Source organism: Ranitomeya variabilis, chromosome 3 (genome assembly GCF_051348905.1).
Source record: "Ranitomeya variabilis isolate aRanVar5 chromosome 3, aRanVar5.hap1, whole genome shotgun sequence".
Lineage (NCBI taxonomy): Eukaryota > Metazoa > Chordata > Amphibia > Anura > Dendrobatidae > Ranitomeya > Ranitomeya variabilis.
The window spans coordinates 619,555,459-619,571,681 of NC_135234.1; the positions used below are offsets into that span (position 1 = coordinate 619,555,459).

Here is a 16,223-nt window from a genome sequence, read left to right on the forward strand (position 1 = left end):
AACAACCCTGAGCTGGAGACAACCAGGCTACGGCTGCTCACAGACTACAGGGCGAGCTGCAGTCACACGGAGACCGTGCAGACAGCCGTAAACGGCGCTGCAAGGCCCAAAAACCCTCCTCTACTTTATCCTATGTAGTGTTTTTCCACAAATTAGCTGGAGACGGGTGGAAAGACACTAATAGGATTTTTTTTAATAAATTAGCAGCAGACTACACTACTTGAAAAAAAAAAAAAAAAAAGAACAGTATGAGGCAATGAACCACCCTCCCTGAACTGAATACAACCAGCTATGGATGGCCTATGTGGCTGCACTCAGACTAGAGAGTGGGCTGCACTCACACACACACACACACACAGACCTTGCAGATCGCTGTGAAAACAGCGCTACAAGGCAAAAGCAAGGTGAATAGTAGGTGAACACAGCGGTTGCTAAATTAGCCTTTGGAAAGCACAAAGAAGCAAATCGCTATCTCTAAACTGTCCCTCAGTCAGCAAACAGCGTCCTGTCACTAACTGAATTCACAGCAGAGTGATCGGAAAATGGCGCCAGCGACTTTTAAACTGCATCATGACATCATTTCAGCAGCCAATCACAGCCTTGCCAGTAGTTTCATGCCCTCCATGCTAAACAGGATGTGCCCACACTTGGAATCATTCTCATTGGCTGAATTTCGGAATTTTGAATCTGGGAACTTCCGATTCCGGTATCCGATACGCGGCAAGTATCGGAATCCCGGTATCGGAATTCCGATACCGCAAGTATCGGCCGATACCCGATACTTGCGGTATCGGAATGCTCAACACTAATTATGGACCTTCGGACCTGTTGGCCTTTCATCTCTTGGAACGTCGGTTTTGATCATCTGTTTATGGACTGTACATTTTTTATTGTATACTTGCGTCCGCTGCCTGACTTTGCCCTGTTATTTGGTGCCCCTTGCTAGGGTGTACCTTGTTAGTGGTTTATAGTACCTTTGTGATGTGATCATTTTCTCAAGAAAATAAATGGCACGCATGTATTATGGGGATCATCTTATTGATATTAGTATATTACTATAGTACAATGCTGTTTGTGTCTATGCATTGTCACATTAATTTTGCCTCCTCCTGGTACCAACCTTTAATAGGTATGCTACCCCAGTTATACACACATGTGGATTTGTCGTACCGCTTAGTCGGTGCTATGGGAATGATCCTCAGGTATTCTAAGTATTGGAGTGTGCGTTTCCTTTGTATTGTATGGGCATTTATTTACCGTATCTTTCGGACTATAAGACGCACCGGACTATAAGGCGCACCCAGGTTTTAGAGGTGGAAAATAGGGAAAAAAATATTTGAAGCAAAAAAAATGTGGTAAAATATTTAATAACATAAATAACATACTATTATATGTGGTGTTATTATATATAATAGTATGTTATTATGTTGGAAGCTGCGGGACCAGTGTGGTGTCTGTGAAGTACGATATGAAGATGCTGGAGGGTGAGTATAAGGGCTCATTTCCACATGCAAGGCACACGTCCGTATCTCGCATGTGGAAACCAAGCTCTGGCGCCGGCACTTTGGAGCGGAGCTGTGCAGCTCCATGTGTTCCTATGCGGCCGCACGCTCCGCTCTGGAGTGCCGGCTCCACAGCTTGGTTTCCACATGCGAGATACGGACGTGTGCCTTGCATGTGGAAATGAGCCCTAAGAATGGGTGCACAGGGCTTATAGTGAAAGCACCACTCCAGCACTGCAAAATAACACTGGAGTGCTGCTTTAAAATCCCATGGGAGAACTATAACTCCCAGCATGTCCTGCAGATCCTATGACATGCTGGGAGTTATAGTTCACCAAAGGAGTGGCAGAGTGCTTTATTGTGTTTTGTAAAGACTGACCTCTTAATTGTGGCAGCCAGCCACACTGTGGTGAGGTAAAAGCTGGAGCATCCCATGGCTGCACACAGAGCCCTCCCTGTTGTTGTTGCCTTTCCACAGCACAGGACATAAGAGGAAGCTGCAGATTCTAGGTGGGAGTCTGAAGGACCTGTGATGATGTCAGAAGAGTGAGGGCTCTGAGCTGCCATGTGATGCTCCAGCCCGCCCACTTCTGACATCACACAGGTCCTCCCTGTGCACCAGACAGCTCAGCGTCCAGCACAGGCAGGTATGCAGCGATCTCCTGGCCCCTGCTGCTGCTGCCTCCTCCCCCGGACACACAGATTCTCCCCGGAATCAGTGCTAGGGAAACTGTGTGTCCCTGCTTAAGTGCAGCATTCATTTGCTGCTCCCGGCTCAGCGCTCAGCTGATCCTTGGGCGGGGAGCAGCTAATAAATATACACTGCACTTAATCAGCGGGGCCATGTGCTTTCCCCAGCAGCTGATTCCGGGCAGCGGGGACATCCTGAAGTGGGATAACAGTGCGATCCCACTCGCTGCTGGCCCCCTCCCCACATGCTATATCCATACTATAAGACGCACCCACACTTTCCTCCCAAATTTGGAGGAAAAAAGTGCGTCTTATAGTCCGAAAAATACGGTATTTATTTTTCTTGGGTGCCCTCATTTTTGATGCAAGTTTGTCTCCTATTACCAGGCACTAAGGTGGGGGCGCAGTAACTGCTTTTACTCTGAGCGGTCATATGCATCACAACTAATAAGTCGGGACTGTGCTTTCTATCTCTATGACCAACAGGGACAGGGTGAATATTTATTGATATCCCTTTACTTCGTGTGCTCTAATTTACTTTTCAGGGATGAACGCGTCTCAGCATGTATGGACTTACACAGCAATATAATTGCACTGCGCGAGTGCCTTTTGGCTTACTAAATTTCAACTTTATTCATTTGCGCAGGCGCTTGTCCATGAATCATCTCTGTGTCGCTGTTTGTCTGGTAAAACTCCAGCAGCGGGAATGTGTGTCTCATTCTGTCAGCCTTGATAATTTGGTAGTAATCTATGTATGTGTTCGGTATTAACTTCTTTCATGCTCCTATTCTCTATTGATCACTGGCCAGTGCTCTGTCTCTCTGATTCCTTTGGAGCTCTTTTTTCTGCCTGCCTGGTCTACACAGGCAGGTCTCTTAATTAGCTCAGCGTTACTTGTCCCCATGGTTACTCTCGGACTGTGGCTGTGTGTGCTACTTTGCAACCTTAAGCCACTGCGCAGCTGCAGTACTGTTCACTCGGCGAACCAGAAGTGTATGCCGGCCTGCATTTGCCGTCGGATACCTGCATGCCACTGCATGCCCACAGGTGATATTTGTTATATTTCATTATCTGGTCATATTAAAACAAGCCTTGTTTACTTACTGCACATTTCCCCTGAGGAAGACGCTCTTGTAGCGTCGATACGCGTGGGGCTTCATTCCCTCCCAGCACGAGCACCTTGCATTGCATTTTCTCATCCCTATCCGGCATTTTTTTTGAGCCTCAGGTCTCCTGGACTTGTCCTTATCTTTGGGTTCTGGGCTATATGCCTCTGCGTAAGTGTACGGTCGCCTCTGTGTGGTATTCCTTGATTTAGAATGGGGTTATCCTAGTCCCAGGCTTCTGGGCAGTGCTATACACATTTTGTAAGCACTGATAATAAGGTTGCACAAAAGCTGTTTTTAAGCCCATAGAGTATAGCTGGCAGTGGATTAGTTTGCATATCTGAAATTGTATATATGTGCATTGTTTTGTATTTGATATTAGACTTTGTGTGGTGCTCATTGACATGTATTTCCATCTGTCTGGGGGGGTAGCATGTGGCTTACTGGCCATATGCTGTTCTTTGGGTTTTTTAAATGTTTTTAAATGTATGTCTTGTTTTGATATGCCTTGTATTAATAAAGTTGTTGTTTATTTTGATGGTTGATCCCAGTGTTATGCATATCCTTTTTTCTTGGTTTTCTTTGAATGTACTGTTCTATATGCATATGGTTGATCCCTCATTTATTTGTAGCTGTGGTGCCCGCTACTTCCTTTGTGTGATATTTATCTTTTATGGTCTGACACGTGGTCAATTGTACAATTTTTCTCCCTGATTTACAGTTATTAACAGTATGACAATTTACAAACTGTACTATTTAGACTCTAGCATTCTGCTGCCATCTGAGAATGATGGTTTTATTTCTGCCATAAAACCATTTTATACTTATTCACTAGTGTTGAGCATTCCGATACCGCAAGTATCGGGTATCGGCCGATACTTGCGGTATCGGAATTCCGATACCGAGTTCCGATACTTTTGTGATATCGGAAATCGGAATCGGATCCATATTCATGTAAAAAATAAAGAATTAAAATAAAAAATATGGATATACTCACCTCTCCGGCGGCCCCTGGACCTTACCGCTGTAACCGGCAGCCTCTGTTCCTAAGAATGAGCGCGTGAAGGGCCTTCGATGACGTCGCGGCTTCTGATTGGTCGCGTGAGCGGTCACATGAGCGGCACGCGACCAATCACAAGCTGCGACGTCATCAAAGGTCTTAAACTGCTGATTCTTAGGAACGGAGGCTGCCGGTTACAATCGGTAAGGTCCAGGGGCCCCCGGATGGGTGAGTATATCCATATTTTTTATTTTAGTTCTTTATTTTTTACATGAATATGGATCCCAGGGCCTGAAGGAGAGTTTCCTCTCCTTCAGACCCTGGGAACCATCCAGGATACCTTCCGATACTTGAGTCCCATTGACTTGTATTGGTATCGGGTATCGGTATCGGCGATATCCGATATTTTTCGGGTATCGGCCGATACTATCCGATACCGATACTTTCAAATATCGGAAGGTATCGCTCAACACTATTATTCACATGAGAATAAATGTATTTCATAAAACTAAACATGTCAATATAATACGAATTAACAATAGTAATACCTGTAGTATGAGATTAACTACAATGTATAATATCCGTTTTCTGGACATTAAGCTTTTAGAGAAGAATTATTGCAATGTGCCTTTTAATGGACCTCTACATTGCAATATATAATATATGGCATCATCCTTCTTTCTTTCACAATAAACCCATACATATCATTATGCTGGATCAAATTACAGTGCACATCAGGATCAATGTTCTATAATAGCTTCAGGTGTGGAACATTTTTCAAGAACCTTACATCAGAGCCAGACATAAGATTCCTGATGGACCATCTGCCACCCTGATAAATAAGGAGTGGGGCAAAGGTAATGAGATACCATAATATTAGAGTTTGAATTACCAGAGGTATTGAATATTCATTTGTTTTTTTCAATGCTTACTCATATGCTGACAATTGCTATATCATATGCTGTGTTCAAAGTAATATAAAACTATAATGTGCAATCAAAATGCAGAGCAAACTATGCATCACATTCTCTTTTTGGTCGACATTTGCTTAACAATTTTTAATACTTTTAGGATTTAAGATATGGTTTATTTCTAAACCCAGAAACCTTGTTTGACTAGATATTATATTTTTTAAAGTGGTTGGACACTTTTCCCAATCTCTGGGGACATGGCCAGCCTTAGCTATGTGCGACCTTTGCAATCCCAGGAGGCTCCGGCCGCCTGATGGCAGAGTTTCTAACATTTAAGGAGGAGACAGCTTAGTTTGTGGATAATAATCTTTAATAATAATAATCTTTATTTCTATATAGTACTAACATATTCCGCAGCGCTTTACAGACATTATCATCACTGTCCCCGATGGGGCTCACAATCTAAATTCCCTATCTGTATGTCTTTGTAATGTGGGAGGAATCTGGAGAACCCAGAGGAAACCCACGCAAACATGGGGAGAACATACAAACTCCTTGCAGATGTTGTTTGATGGGATTTGAACAGAGGAGTCCAGCGCTGCAAGGCTGCAGTGTTAATCACTTAGCCACTGTGCTGCCTGTGTGGATGGTGTCTCCTCAATCAATAAGCAGAATAATGCTGGCCAGACTGTATAGCGCAGGGGAGAAGCAGAGGACAGAGTCTTCTGAGCAATGGTGAGGTCAAACGTCATCAAATTACTGCATCGTCTTTCTAATAGCTCTGAATGCTGCTGTACAAGACTGGAGCTGCTGCTGCGTGGGATTATGTCATAGGAAGGAGGCGAGTCTCCGATATTGCAGTACTGAGCTCAGAAAAAAAAGCCACAGTATGGGGAGGAGGTAAAAGAAAAGATATACTGCAGAACGGGGCTGTGAATACGGGGCGAACAGAATTGATGTTTCTGCACTATGGGGCTGTGAATAGGAGGGCAGAAAGGAGTTACGTTTTGCACAATGACACCGTAAATACAGGCATGCTAGTAGTAATCTTCTGCAGGATGCAGCTCTGAATAGAGGGCTGAAAGGGATGTTCTGCAGATTTGGGCTATGCAATAGAACTTAAAAGGAGTGAGTTTTTTAATATAAATGATGCCTTACTCGCCTTTCCCAGTTTCAAAACCAAGTTTCTGCAGCTGTTCCCAGTGTCTGTTATTATCAGTAGTGTGGACAACAAGTCAACAGCACTGCAGCCAATCACTGAGCTTAATAGCTCATGCCAGCTACACAGGCAGAACCGTTAAGCTCACTGATAGGCTCTAGATAATCACATGTTTGGCTGCATGTGACCGGCGGTAAATTGGTTACATCTCCGCCGTCATAATCAGGTGTGTTCTAATGCTCAGCTCAGTGTGAGCTGGTTGCCAATCTGAGCAGTAACATTTGTCACCTCTCAGCTATGCAACCAGAGTTGGGGATCATCGAGGGACATCTGCATTACAGATTGTCGGTGGATTGGTGAGTACACATTTGATTTTTTACTTTTATGTTAACAGAGGGGATTTGGCGTTGAGTGTTTTGTTCAATTAGAGGAGCTCTTTTTGTGTCTGTCTTTATTACTTTTCACTACGTGGTTAGTAATGGTGGTGTCTGACTGACGCCTCTCCATCACTAACCCCTGAACTTGATGTCAGCGGACATAAAACAGCTGATATCAACCTCAAAACTATTAACACACTTGCCAGGGTAAGTGGGAAAGGCCCGGCAAAGTGCCAGAATTTGTTCATCTAATCGATGCGCCTTTTCTGGGGCTGTTGCGGTCTGTTATTTTTAGGCGGGGAGGGACAATATTCATGGCCCCTTCCCAGCTTGAGAATATAAGCCACCAGCTGTCTGTTTTTCAATTTACTGTTCGGGTTCCACATCTCTAGCTATAAGATATTTTTACAAACCATTGCATTTGCGGTTTCTTTATAATTTACATATCATCCCAACTGCTTTGTAGTTGGGATTTTATATAATAATAAAGTCCACCTGTCTATTCCATAGTATATACACAGGTAACAATGAACTAATTGATTAAACTAGAAATAATTTACATGAAGCATAGTAGATGTTCCACATCGTGTTTGTTTCCTTGTACATTTAATTTTTAGTGCTACAAAATGAGCACAATGATTTAAAGTGTTCGAAATCATATTATTCGTCAGCACGGCACTCAAGAAAAACATAGAAATAATATTTTGTCAGTAAGGTTGAGGAATTATAAGCACTAAAAGCAATATATACTGTTTTTTATATAGAACTATGTTTTTATCCTATATCAGAAACACACTTTATAAAATGAATATAATAAAAGCGACATATTTTTTCTCACTTTGTTTAGAAAGATAGTGATTTTAAATGCAGACATTGAAACAAATGATTAAATTAAAAGAAATAGCAATTTTACATTGGCAAATGTTTTCCCAAAGGATTTCATAGACCTCATTTTTTATCACAGTCCCCTTAAAAACAGCATTTATGATAGGTGCTTTGAAGCTTGATATTTGGCTCTATTGCAGATAACTAAAGGTGAAGAATCTACGACAAAGAGTTGTGACACAATTTCAAACAAGTTGTGAACTAGGAGGTTTGTAGTTAAAGAGAAGTATGGAGAAATGTTTGTTTTCCAAAATCTCCCTACAGTGAAATGTTTGGGCCTTGTGCACATTGAGATAAAGGATCATGGGAAAGTTCTCAAAATAATGGTACTATGAAGTCTATAATAATTATCTGTCTACTTGACATCCCAGCAGACTCTCCATGTCTATTCGATCTGTACAGACTGAACTATTATATATGTCTGGTTTGAGTCTGTGTATATAAATAGATCAATTTATGAAATATTTTTGAGATTTCTAAAGAAAATAACAAACAGTGGAGAACAGGTCTGCACTGAAGTACAAAAGGCTATTTGTGCTATGGTAATTAATGTATCTAGCTAAGAACAGGATAAGCATAAATATCACAAATGAATGTGCAAGTGCTTGAAATGTGCTTGAAATGTCTAATTAATTCAGCAGCTGAATCTGTGTTCTTCATTGTCTATTATTATGTTTTGGTAAAGAAAAGACTGATAATTTAGTTACTAAAATGACAGACACAATATTGATATTATTACATACTGTATATACTCGAGTATAAGCCGAGATTTTCAGCCCAAAAAAATGGGCTGAAAGTGCCCCTCTCGGCTTATACTCGAGTCATGGTTGGCGGGGGGTCGGCGGGTGAGTGGGAGCCACGACGGTCACATATTCACCTGCTCCTGGTGCTCCTGACGCGGTCCCTGCATGTCCCATGGAGTCCCGCGCCGGCAGCTTCTTCCCCTGTTCTGCGGTCACGTGGTACCGCTCATTACAGTAATGAATATTGACTCCACTCCCATAGGGGTGGAGCTGCATATTCATTCCTGTAATGAGCGGTACCAGTGACCGCTGAACAGAGGAAGAAGCTGCGGGCGCCGGAGACCATGTGTCCGGGAGAAACTGCCAGGGACTGCGCCGGAGCAGGTGAGTATTTCATATTCACCTTCCCTCGTTCCACCGCCGCCCCGTCTTCCGCGTCCTCTGCAGTGACGCTCAGGTCAGAGGGCGCGATGACACATTAGTGTGCACGCCACCCTCTGCCTGAACAGTCAGTGCAGAGAGATGGGACGCTGAGGAGCAGCGGGCAGCAACGAGAGCTGAGTATGTCTTTTTTTTTTTATTGCAGCAGCAGCATTATATGTGGCACACTGTTATATGGAGCATCTTATGGGGCCATAATGAACTGTATGGAGCATTATATGTGGCACATTATTATATGGAGCATCTTATGGGGTCATAATGAACTGCATGGAGCATTATATGTGGCACATTGTTATATGGAGCATCTTATGGGGCCATAATGAAATGTATGGAGCATTATATGTGGCACATTGTTATATGGAGCATCATCTTATGGGGCCATAATGAACTGTATGGAGCATTATATGTGGCACATTTTTATATGGAGCATCTTATGGGGCCATAGTCAGTATTTGTGCAGCATTATATGGGCCAAATATCCATATGGAGCATCTTATGGGGCCATAATCAGCATTTGTGCAGCATTATATGGGGAATATTTTAATATGCAGCATCTTATGGGGCCCATCATAAATTTTATGGAGCATTATATGGGGCGTATTTTGTATGGAGCATCTTATGGGGCCCCGTCATGAACTGTATGGAGCATTATATGGGGCTCCTGATTCAATATGGATATTCAAAAACACTTAACCTACTGATGTCTCAATTAATTTTACTTTAATTGGTATCTATTTTTATTTTTCACATTTACCTGTAGCTGCTGCATTTTCCACCCTAGGCTTATACTCGAGTCACATAGAAAAAAACCAGTATACTGTGCCAATTTTCACTAAATAGCTTTTATTAAATATAAGTACAATTAAAATCAAGAACAAGGTAACTACTAGGAAAGCAGGGACAAAAACCGCAATGAATATGTATATAACTAAAGATCTAGTAAAGTGCCTATATTACTACGAATTTTCTAGAAATTGATGTCCCCAATGCCATCTACTACTAAGTATAGTGGCACAACAAGATGCCCTGCAAAATTGCCGATAGCATTGGAGCAGAAGAAGTAAAGAACAGCACTTACATGTGATCGTATATAGTTTGCGTGATGTCCCCGCCGCCTCAACGCACGTTTCGCTTCTTCGTCAGGAGGCGTGCGTTGGGGAGGGATGAACATGTATTTAAAGTGAAGCGGGCCAATCATCAGTCTGCATTACGGGACTCTAATGCGGCGCCACAGCTGATACGAGGCCGCCAGTGAGTGATTTCCGGGATAGTCATTGCGCACGCGCGGCCGACACCACTCGTCACTGGGACACATGAGTGCGCGGCCGTGGAGCGCAAGCTAACATGGGCCGTCAGATTGACGGCGCATGCGCGAGTCTCCTGGTGGCCGCCCATCCAAACGTCAGAGAGCGGGGCAGCCGCGCGTGCGCTGAATCCATGGAAACACATTATGGAAAAACTTAAACCACAAGTAAAAGCACCATAGGGATGCCGGTATGTAAGTATCCTTTTGTAAATGCCTTAGAAAAGACCTTGGACAATAAATTATGTGTAGGTAGAGTGTGCATTGTTTATACAAGGATTAAAGTGCCCAGTGCTAATTATATATACTGCCGACTAAAAGCCTTAAAAAGACCTTGAACAATAAATTATGTGTAAGTAGAGTGTGTTGTTTATACAAAAAATATAAAGTACTCAGTGCTAATTATATATACAGCAGACTAAATTATTCATTGATACTAAGAGTGCTACAGAATATTTTGTTTGAACGACTACAAATAAAATCACAGGGTTAATAATAACAAAAATACAAAATACTCAAAACACATGCTAGAATATTGGTAACAAATACCAATAAGATCATAAAAATCAAATATTAAAAAAGGAAAAAACTCCTATGTGACTATGATATATTAAGTGCTACCTCACTTGCCAACAGTCAGCAACTAACAGTACAGATAATGACAGTGCAATGCAAATACTAAAAAAGAAGGCACATAAATAAAGATACTATATACAAATACGAATTATATAAAAATTCTTGTTCAAGTGTCCATAGTTTCCAGGCTATTATAAGATGATATAGATAGCCATTATAGACTGACAGGCAATATAAGTCTATCCGTAGATTTCAGTGCAGGCGATCGGACACTGCCACACTCCAATACCATGGTAGATAAAATAGATTACTAAAGGACTAAGATAAAAGGACATAGTTAGTGTCACATAATAAAAACAGTATTACACAAAACAACAAAACCCACCCTACCCAACATCACTAAAATCAAGATACCAGTTCAGAGAAAAGAACTAAACCCAAAATTCTCATTGAGGCCTAGCGGAGCAACCGTTTGGAGCCGGTAAATCCACCTACTCTCAATTTGCGCAAGTTTCTTAAACAGATCCCCGCCTCTCTGCCCCATTGACACCTGATCAATGGCTTTCAGAATGAGTTTGCTAGAATCTGAATTATGGAATTCCTTAAAGTGTTTGGGCAGGGTTTTTAGGGGTTCATCAGGACGCGTCGTTTTAGACTTCTCAATGTCCCTTATATGCTCCCTGACCCTCACCTTAAACTCTCTGGTGGTCATACCGACATATATTTTTGCGCATGGGCACTGGGCATAATATACTACTCCTGACGATGAGCAGGTTAATCTGTGCCAAATCTTGAAATTGCGTGTTCCTTTAGAGTTACTAAATTCCTTAGATTTCACTAGATTCCTACATGCTTTGCACAGTCCACAGGGAAAGAAACCCTGTGAACAGCTCTGATCGATCACATTGATTCTATTAGAGGTTGGAGCGTAATGGCTCTCAACCAAAAAATCCCGAAGATTCCTACTTCTTTTTGCTGTTACAAGTGGCTTTGCTGGAATAAATTTACGTAAAATAGGATCCGTCTCTAAAACCTTCCAATGTCTTTTCAAGATGTCAGTCAATTGATCCCACTGATTATTGTATGTCGTTATCACTCGAACCTGTTGAGACTCACCATTTTGTCGTGTTGAGGGCTTATAGAGCAAAGTATCCCTGGAGGTCTCTTTTGCCCTGTGATAGCCGTGGCGAATAGACCGATGGCTGTAGCCTCTCTCCCGAAACCTGGAATATAATTCTCTTGATTGTTTCTGAAATTTTTTTTTTCTTTTTTTTTTCCTGATTGGCCCGCTTCACTTTAAATACATGTTCATCCCTCCCCAACGCACGCCTCCTGACGAAGAAGCGAAACGTGCGTTGAGGCGGCGGGGACATCACGCAAACTATATACGATCACATGTAAGTGCTGTTCTTTACTTCTTCTGCTCCAATGCTATCGGCAATTTTGCAGGGCATCTTGTTGTGCCACTATACTTAGTAGTAGATGGCATTGGGGACATCAATTTCTAGAAAATTCGTAGTAATATAGGCACTTTACTAGATCTTTAGTTATATACATATTCATTGCGGTTTTTGTCCCTGCTTTCCTAGTAGTTACCTTGTTCTTGATTTTAATTGTACTTATATTTAATAAAAGCTATTTAGTGAAAATTGGCACAGTATACTGGTTTTTTTCTATGTTGCTCTCATAATGTTCAGTTTGGTGTGCTTTATGACTTAATTGGGGCTTGATGTTGTAGTTATGATTGGTGCTCTGTTTTTTAACAGATATAACCCCTATAAAATTGGTATGGATTTAAAGGCTAGAGAACTGTCGTGGCAAAGCAAAGCCTTTGATTTATTCAAACAAGGTCCTACTTCGAATTTTAGTGATACCAATTCAGATTTTAAGGAAACGATTAATAAATATAAAAACCTTGTCCACAAGAAAACCAAATTGTGGTGGACAAAGACATCTATAGAGAACTATATTAAACAAAAAATTGTACCCAGAGGCCTGCGGATTCAATTGTACCCCACTTTTTCTTTGGATGATGACACCTTAACGAAGAGATGGGAGGAGACAGCCACAACATGTTCCCTTTCCTTTATGCAGATTATTAATGAAAAAAACAGCAGACTGTTGGATGAGATTGATGTTCAAATTGGTCTATCTCAGACCTATATGAATCAGAATTTTAAATCAGATCAGTTGGAACCTTTCTTCAAAGAGCTTGACGTTGACCTAGGAAAATGGGAAAGAGATATAAGTGCAACTAAATTAAAAAAATATCAGAGGGACGTGAACGATTATGAGACTAAAAAGATCTATCGTTGGCAACGAAGAACCTTACAGCATGATAGACCTCTACCTAGGAATCCTTCGAACTCATCATTGTCCTCAGTAGCGAGTAATACATCTTCGAATTCGGGTATTGATAACTCCAACTATAGGACAATGAAGACAAGGTCTGGCGGTAATGGAAATAATAGGAATTTTTTCCATCCGTACCGCAAGAGAAATGACCAATCCAAGGTATTGAACTTATCTACCCATATACTGACTGACTTACAAGTAAGTATTCTTGTAAAGGGGCTAACTTTCTCTCCTGGTGCTCCCCTAGATGTCTTCATAGCAATAAAAGATGTACATTTATTTGCGAGGAAACTAATACTGAAACGGTTTTTTGAGAAATCTGATACACAAACTCCCTCGGTTCAAATGGACGATCAAGAGGTCTTGGCCATATTAGAATCCCTTGCTGAAGGTGACCATCCAAGTACGGTAAGTAGTTTTCCTACACACCTGTATGCCAAATCAAAAAACTTTCCTAGTCTCAGCTCTTGTCCCGCGGTGGAAATTTTTGTTAAATTGGTTACATCTGAGATTGAAAGCCTGGGGAGAACACAGAGGGATCATTCCAATAAAGAGTCTATGGCAGCAATTAAGGAAATGCAGTCCTGGTCGGATGTGTCCTTTAAACCCGCCGATAAGGGCGGAAATCTTGTGATATGGCCCAATACGCTTTATGAAAAACAGGCATATAAATTGTTATCTGATAGAAGCTGTTACAGAAAATTGTTTTTTAATCCTGTTGAAAGATTCCATGAGGAACTGTCAGCTATTGTTGTTAGGGCATTTGAGGATAATGTGATTCCTAAAAAAATGATGGAAGCCATCATAAAAGTAAAACCACGTATGCCTACATTTTACTTAATCCCGAAAATTCACAAGAACTATATGGATCCTCCTGGGAGACCTATTGTGTCAGGGATTGGGGGCCCTTGTGAGGTAGCATGCCAGGTGATTGATTTTTATTTAAAACCAATAGTCTCATCTCTACCATCATATATTAGAGATACCACTTCGGCCCTGGGTCATTTTGATGGCCTTGTGCTCCAGGAAAATATGATCATGGTAACTGCTGATGTAGAGAGCTTATATACATCAATTAAACATGACGACGGTTTAAAGGCAACATCCTGGTTTCTCAGATCCAGCAATCTGGACAAATCTTTGGTTGATTTTATTATCAATTTGTTGGAATTTATATTGAAACATAACTGTTTCATATTCAACAATCAGGTATATCTCCAGCTCCAAGGAACTGCGATGGGGGCCACTTGTGCCCCATCGTATGCCAACTTGTTCCTTGGGGCCTGGGAACGAGATATATTCCAAAGTAACCCTCCCAGATATATTGATAAAATACACCATTGGATTCGTTATATTGACGACATATGGTTTATCTGGGAGGGCTCTGTAAGTGAACTGAGACTTTTGATGGATGATCTAAATGAAAATGCTATGAACATCAAACTGACCTATCAATTTGGTCGTCATTTGAATTTCTTGGATGTTGACATACAGGTGAATGAAGAAGGTGTTTTGCACACGGATGTATACCGTAAACCAACGGCCACCAACACGTTACTCCACGCCCAGTCATCCCATCTTCAATCTACAATCCGGGGCATACCTATTGGTCAACATCTTAGAATTAAACGGATATGTTCTACGGAAAAAAAATTTCAGAAACAATCAAGAGAATTATATTCCAGGTTTCGGGAGAGAGGCTACAGCCATCGGTCTATTCGCCACGGCTATCACAGGGCAAAAGAGACCTCCAGGGATACTTTGCTCTATAAGCCCTCAACACGACAAAATGGTGAGTCTCAACAGGTTCGAGTGATAACGACATACAATAATCAGTGGGATCAATTGACTGACATCTTGAAAAGACATTGGAAGGTTTTAGAGACGGATCCTATTTTACGTAAATTTATTCCAGCAAAGCCACTTGTAACAGCAAAAAGAAGTAGGAATCTTCGGGATTTTTTGGTTGAGAGCCATTACGCTCCAACCTCTAATAGAATCAATGTGATCGATCAGAGCTGTTCACAGGGTTTCTTTCCCTGTGGACTGTGCAAAGCATGTAGGAATCTAGTGAAATCTAAGGAATTTAGTAACTCTAAAGGAACACGCAATTTCAAGATTTGGCACAGATTAACCTGCTCATCGTCAGGAGTAGTATATTATGCCCAGTGCCCATGCGCAAAAATATATGTCGGTATGACCACCAGAGAGTTTAAGGTGAGGGTCAGGGAGCATATAAGGGACATTGAGAAGTCTAAAACGACGCGTCCTGATGAACCCCTAAAAACCCTGCCCAAACACTTTAAGGAATTCCATAATTCAGATTCTAGCAAACTCATTCTGAAAGCCATTGATCAGGTGTCAATGGGGCAGAGAGGCGGGGATCTGTTTAAGAAACTTGCGCAAATTGAGAGTAGGTGGATTTACCAGCTCCAAACGGTTGCTCCGCTAGGCCTCAATGAGAATTTTGGGTTTAGTTCTTTTCTCTGAACTGGTATCTTGATTTTAGTGATGTTGGGTAGGGTGGGTTTTGTTGTTTTGTGTAATACTGTTTTTATTATGTGACACTAACTATGTCCTTTTATCTTAGTCCTTTAGTAATCTATTTTATCTACCATGGTATTGGAGTGTGGCAGTGTCCGATCGCCTGCACTGAAATCTACGGATAGACTTATATTGCCTGTCAGTCTATAATGGCTATCTATATCATCTTATAATAGCCTGGAAACTATGGACACTTGAACAAGAATTTTTATATAATTCGTATTTGTATATAGTATCTTTATTTATGTGCCTTCTTTTTTAGTATTTGCATTGCACTGTCATTATCTGTACTGTTAGTTGCTGACTGTTGGCAAGTGAGGTAGCACTTAATATATCATAGTCACATAGGAGTTTTTTCCTTTTTTAATATTTGATTTTTATGATCTTATTGGTATTTGTTACCAATATTCTAGCATGTGTTTTGAGTATTTTGTATTTTTGTTATTATTAACCCTGTGATTTTATTTGTAGTCGTTCAAACAAAATATTCTGTAGCACTCTTAGTATCAATGAATAATTTAGTCTGCTGTATATATAATTAGCACTGAGTACTTTATATTTTTTGTATAAACAACACACTCTACTTACACATAATTTATTGTTCAAGGTCTTTTTAAGGCTTTTAGTCGGC

The 16,223-nt window shown here is 41.2% G+C and overlaps 1 long non-coding RNA gene across 1 annotated transcript in view; it reads left to right on the forward strand.

Moving 5' to 3' along the window:
• Positions 1 to 3,171: 3,171 nt before the first annotated feature.
• The window catches only part of LOC143818439 (uncharacterized), a 100,918-nt gene continuing 87,866 nt past the window's right edge, over positions 3,172 to 16,223 (forward strand). The window contains exon 1 of the long non-coding RNA XR_013224546.1: positions 3,172 to 3,239. This is a non-coding gene — a long non-coding RNA (uncharacterized LOC143818439). The remainder of the gene's footprint in view (positions 3,240 to 16,223) is intronic.